We start from the raw sequence: 7,094 nt of genomic DNA, 5'->3' as shown, positions 1-7,094 counted from the left end.
GCGATTAATGCATATCAACATATTTTTCATTCCTTTGTCTTTTTCAGTTGTTTGGATGCTTTCCATACGGCCTGTACATCCCCAAATTAATTAGCACCAATATTTGTTCTCTTGATAACTCCATAGGTTTGGACCGGTTCTCAATTTCACCATTGAAGAGCTTACTTCTTCGCCAATTATGGTTCTCAGGTAAGTACCGGTGAGCACCCATATGCCCTATCTTACTTCGCAAACTCTGAGATGATGCATCCATGTTACAATTAGGGCAAGCCAAGTAACCTTTTATACTCCAACCATACATGTTACCATATGCGGGAAAGTCATTGATGGTCTACATGACTGTTGCATGCATTGTAAATATTTGGCCGTTTGAAGCATCATATGTTTGCACACCAAGCTCCCACAGATTGTTTAACTCCTCTACCAATGGTTGCAAGTAAACATCGATGTCTCTTCCAAGTGCGGTTCGTCCGGGAATAAGTAATGACATCATCACAAATGGATCTTTCATACACTTCCATGGGGGTAGATTGTAAGGCATTAAGATTACGGGCCACATGTTGTATGATGTACTCATATTTCCAAATTGATTGAAACCATCTGTGGCAAGCCCTACCTTTACATTCCGAGGATCCGCAGAGAACGTAGGATGCAGCCTATCAAAGTCCTTCTATGCCTCACCATCAGCTGGATGTCGTAATACTCCATCATCCACACGCTTATCTTTGTGTCATCTCATATATGTGGCTGTTTTTTTCGACATGTGTAATCTCTTCAACCTCGGTGTCAAAGGAATGTACCTCAATATTTTGTGTGAAATTTTTTTACCCGTTTTGTCATTCAACTTGTATGTAGACTCCATACATGTAAGGCAATTTTCCAATGTTACGTTATCCTTCCAAAATAAAGTACAATCATTCTTGCATGTATGAATGGCCTCGTATCCCAAACCCAATTCACGTAAGAACTATTTCGCGTCATAAAGGGTCCATGGAACAGTTTTATCACACTTTGGTAGAATGTCTTTGAAAATTTGCATAACCATATCGAAAGATTTGTTGCTCCATTTATTGTACACCTTGACGTGAAGCATCTTAATTACGAAGGACAAGATGGAGAACTTTTCACACTCTGGATATAATTTTTGTTGAGCATCATCAAACAACTTCATGAACTTTAACAAATTGTGCCTTTCCGAACTAGTATGCTCTTCGTCGATATGATCATTCATAAGACCACTCATGTAAATCTCTTCTAACATGGTAGGAAGTTCACCCAAATTTTCGTGATTGGCTGTCATTCTAGCTCCATTGCTTTCAGTATCATCGTTTCGCATAGTAGGAAGATCACGAGACATGGGAACATGTTCCCCGTGGTGCACCCAAGTTCGATAAGAACACGCGATTCCTCTTTGAATCAAGTGCAACCGTACAACTTGTCGACTAAATTTTATGTCGTTCAAGCAATAGATACACGGACAACGAATTTCATCCCCAGGTCCTAAATTCTTCGTAGCAAACTCAATAAGACTGAATGTCTTCTTGATACTCTTTACTTTTCAGCCTATCTTTTATCATCATCCAACTCTTGTCCATTATTCGAACCCTACACATCAAGCAAAGATGGTCAAGCAGAAGTAATATTCACTGAGAGTGAGAGATTACACTTTCTACTCGTTAAAAGGCTTGAAAAATATAGTAGACGAAACAAGGTGGGTATGGAAAAGTAAAATATTAAGGTAATTTTCTAAATAATTAGTATTTTGTATTTAATTGCAAATATTGTTATTGTGATTATTAGAAAAATTCCACGCCATCAATAAAAAAATATTATTTTATTCCATGTCATCACCACATCATTGTGCCTAGTCATTAGTGCACTATCTGGACTCGTTAGATCCACCACGAGCCCTATTTCAATAAAAAATAATAAAATAATAATTTGATATGACAATTATAATATGTTTAATTTATCGTGTTTGTCACAAAAAATATGAATAGTCTATTTGTAAAAACACACATATCTTCTTTTTTTTTTAAGGGGATGGGGGGAGATAAAAATAACAAACTGAAAAGGCTAATATATCGAATCAACCTAATTTTTTTTAATGATAAACTATTCAAATAATTAAAATAGAATCCATGATAGGCCCTACGAGACTGGACAACACCATTCAATCCATTACTATCAAAATCTCAATAAAAAAAGAGTAAAATCAAAATCAGTATAAAAAAAAGAGTCATTCTTTGGTACATGTGTATGCAAATTATAATATTTGTGATGTTGATTACCAAATTTATCACAACTAAATTGTGACATTTTGTTTTCAGGGCCGCTGCAGGGAAACCGCCGCTCGAGCGTAGAATTGTTGCTCCTAGCATTTGGTTGCATTTCAGGCATGTCTGCTTGAGCGTGAAATGTTAGCTTCCAGTAAATTTACTGTAGCACTGCAAAACTTGTGAAGTTTCTCTTTTTTCGCTTGAGCGAAGAAGTTATTGCTCAAGCGGACCCTCTTGATTGTGTCTGGACGCTCGAGCGTGGGAAGTTATGCTCGAGCGGGAAACGCAATATCAGCTTTTTAAATATGGTGATTCTAGATCATTCTTTCATCTCTTTTGTTCCATCTTCCATCTCCTCTTCCTCTCTCTATGAAACCCTAGATTTCTACCTCCCAATACCTCTCATACCTTTGAAATCCACCCAAAATTGCTTGCTAGAGGCAAAGAACACTGGAAGATTATCATTACCTACTAATTGGATTGTGGGTTTGCGATAGATTCATGAAGAAGCTTGGATTTTGGGCTTGATAGTTGAGGTAGGGGCACTTTCATCCTTGCATGTCCTCATTTGTGAAGAGATTTCAAGGTATTGTATGTGATTTGTAAATCAATTGGGAGATTTCATGGTATTGTGTGTGATTTGTGAACTAATTGAATATTTTGTTGGATTAAACCCTCATTTCACATGTTTACTCACTTGCTTAATATTTTGTTTGAAATCTCTCCATTCCTTCTTTAAAATATGAATATAAATGTGGTTAAAATCTAGATTGGTGATAAAGAATAGAAACCCCCAAATTAGGTGAAACCCTAAGTTTCCAAGTTGAGTAGAAGATACAAAACTCAATGGAATTTCTTTTGATTCATGAAACTTTGAGAACAATGGAGAGATGGGAAATGTGGATATTGATATAATTAAAGGAATTATAGCTTGTATGCTATTGTTCTTTGAGTCTTGTGCGATGTTCATATATATCGTAATGTTTGATGTTTGATTTTGGGATTAGAATGTGAATTAATTGCTGAGCATCCATCAGTCCAATGTGTGAGTCGATTTTGGGTAAATGTGGTGTTGAGTTAGTACCCGCGCGGGGAGTCTTAAAAGGTGCCCAAATGCCTTGTCTAGGCTTATCTCTGGACGAATGTGGAAAAATGTTTTGGGGTGTCCACACAGTCCCGCCGTATAATAGCCGGCGAAAGTTGAAAAATGGATGGTTTTCTTTAGGGTGTCCACGTCCCGCCGTATAATAGCCAGCAAATGTGGGGGTTGTTTGCAAAAAGTGAAAGTAAGGGTTGTTCTCTATTGGACTCATGTAGGTGAATGTGTGACATGATTTCCATGGTTGTGGATGTTTAATTGTTTTATATGATGACATGAATTGTAATTGGCCATGTTATATTATTCGGTTCATTCGGAATTGTTGATGATTATCTGTGAAGATGAATTTTATTGTATCATTTTATCACATAAATACCATAAACTTGTTCAAAGGATTAGATACCTGGATAAATGTATTCCTATTGGGCATATAGCTCAACCCTAATTTATTTTTCAGGAATTGATGAAGTTCAGCCTCATTGAAGGATTGGTTCAAGCATTAGCTCCACTTTCTTTTTGGGAAAAGTTGAAGTCAGAAGCATTTTGGTTGTTTTCCTTTAAATTTGGGATTTTGTAATAGAATTACTATATGTATTTTGTGATGTTGTACACCTAAGGGGCTTATATTTTGTTAAGTCATCTAGTTCATTGAACTGAAAAGGAAAATTGAAATATTATGGGAATGTATTTATTAAAGTGTAAACAATTGATTATTAGTTCAATGAGAAAGATGACCTTTTGGGATTTAATGACATCATGTTATTATTGTCCATTATAGTGTGAATTTCCAGGGTGTTACACAATTTTTTTTCAATCATAATTAAAAAATAATAACGAGTCATAACCAAGGGTAATGCTATGGTACATACCCTCAAAAAGGTGTGTACAAAATGTGAGTTGTGATATTTGTTTAGTTTTTTTTAATAATTGAGTGTTTGTACTAGCTTATGATATTTGTGAAGTTGATTACCATAAATGTCATAACTCAATCTTATATGAGTCATAACTACGAAAGAAAAAAGAAAAAAAAAAGAATTATAACCAAACATCAAATAAAATATAACTAAAGAGCTCTTGGAATATAACTAAAATAATATCATAACAAATATCACAATGAGTCATAACTAATACCATAAATTACTTCAGTGGTGGGCTAGTGACAATTTGAGAAAAGTTGAAAGGAAAATCTAGAGAGCCATATCCCTTGCAATACTTCGGTCCATTTGAAAGCACAGAAATAAGTGTGTATTTAATGGTTGCAATCCCAGTTTTAATGAAGTATGTGAACTTGTCAACATTAGAGTTGCTCTTTGGTTTAAGTCTTCTAATAAGATGGCGCATTTTTCAGTAAATGACTTTGTAACCTAAGACAAATGAAGTCTGCTTTGGTGGAAGACCTTTTTGATATGCTTATGTTATTGGGGGCTGTCAAGATTAGCTATTTTTTGCTCTGGTTTGTGTGGCTGAAAACAGGGCAGCCAGAGTGGTTGTTGTTATTTTGATTTTGATTTTTGGTTTCTCATCAATACTGGTGTGATGTTAGCATATGATTGAATTTGTATGTTGGTGCCAACATAATTAGGATGGATGTGTTAATTATGATACTTCTTGCACTCTCACCTTCCTTCTTTTTATTAATGTAATCCTTGTATGATGTACTTTGCGATTTATCAATAATGTTCTTTTTTAGCAGATAAAAAAAAAAAAAACAACTAGTGGCATAATGTTTATAAGGAAATCATAACCAACACTCTAATGTCATAACCAAAGACTATACAAGTTGTAATATATGATACACACCCATTTAGAATTTTCCAAGAACAAAACACCACATAAGAAAAGAAAAGGAAAAAAAAAATGGGGAAATAAACATAGAATCCAGGATTAGGGCAGCATCATACCATCAAATTCCAATTCAAATATTCAGCCATGGTCAATAAACATAAAATCGTATATTACCGGCCATACATGCAAATAAATACACAACAATGGATTAGGGCTTTCAAACTAATAAGAGAGAAAGGAAAATGAGGGGGAAATCAAACCAGTTAAACCCAATTTTAGAAATTACAAACCAATTTCAGAATTCAAACCAGTTGAACCCAAAAAACCAGTTGAACCCAATTTGAAAATGGATTAGGGCTAACTATTTTGGCCATCAAACCCTTAAAATTGAAGAAAACAAACATGCTTTGAACCAAACCAATTTCAGAAATCAACGCAAAATTAAACTAAAAAAATATATCAAACCCTAGAGTATTGTGTGAGAAATGGGGAAATAGATTAAGCGAAAGAGAGAGAGAGACCGAGATCGACAAAGAGGGATAGACACCCAGAGAGAGAGAGAGACCTGTGATTCGCCGCCAGTGGGGGAGGTGATTTGCGGCGGTGGCAGGGGTGCCATGCGACGCTGGCGAGCGACAGTGGTGCACGACGGTGGTGATCGTCAGTGGTGAGCGGGGGTGAGGTTTGGTGTAGACTCTATTCTCTGTGTGTATGACACAAAACATAGAGCAAACTGTGTAAGTGTAGAGAGGAGACACAGGTGCCAAAATTAATTCGTTTGCCTCTTAAAAAAAAAATTCAAGCTTTAGTGACCAAAAAACATTTTGTAGCCAATAGATACCATTTTGCTACTATTTTTTTTTTTTTGGTCGGCAAAGAGTTATCATATGACGATTAAATTTTTTTAGTCACCAAAACCTCATATTTGGCGACCAAATTATTTGGTCGGCAAAAAGAATTAAAAAAAAATCGCTAACTGTTTGGCGACTAAACTTTATTTTGTCAGCAAATAATTATATTTTCCGACAAATTAAATCTTTAGTAGCCCAAAGTTTAGACAATCGCCGACTAATAGCTTTTTAGTCGCCTATCAGTGAATATTTAGCGACTAAATATTTTCTTTAGTCGCCAATAAATAAGATATCTCAACTAAAATCATATAGTAGCTGAAACTTGAATCATCGCTAACTAATTTTATTTTTAGTCAGCAAAACTGTCTCTTTTGGCGACTAATTTTATTTTGGTCTCCAAATTTAGTCGCCAAATGTGTAAATTCTTGTAGTGAAAGCACCCTGTAGGTCTAAGGACGCTTTAATTGAGAGTTGTTTTACTTGAGTTGATATCTTATGAGATAAGTTACTGACTTGATCATCAGAGTGTCCCCAGGTGGACGAGCCACCACGGTATTTCTTACTCTCTTGTGCGCATGTGTTCGCTTAATCTATTCTGTCATGTGCTCTCCACCTAAGTTTCCTAGATCTCGATCAAGAGATATGTTTGGTTGTGAGGTTGGAAATCATCACCCACAAGAAGATATATATTGGAAGAGAATGATGGGCAATTTCACTATTTCAAGGATAAATTTCACACATTTATGATTTTTGTTTTCACCTTTTACTATAAAAATGTTTTTTCACAAATTTTAAAACATTCTCTAGGTTGGTTTGGGAAGTGGGTTGGCTTTTTGACTTTTTGGCTTTTTTGATTATTTTAGCTTGGGCTAAAAAGCTTGGTTTGGGAAGGGCTTTTTGATTTTTTTTTTGTGAGAGAAGAGTGTAATGATTATGGGTTGGATGTGATGTTTTATTTTTTGTGACTAAAATAGCATATTTTGTCTTTTGTGGCTAAAATAGCCAAAAAAGCCCAATCTAGCTCTTCCCAAACGGAGTCGCTCTCTCTCTGTTTTTTTTTTCATAAGATAGCGATTAATG

This window comes from Camellia sinensis, chromosome 13, assembly GCF_055761805.1.
Source record: "Camellia sinensis isolate YWXY chromosome 13, ASM5576180v1, whole genome shotgun sequence".
NCBI classification, from domain to species: Eukaryota; Viridiplantae; Streptophyta; class Magnoliopsida; order Ericales; family Theaceae; genus Camellia; species Camellia sinensis.
Note: the sequence above shows the minus strand (reverse complement) of the source record.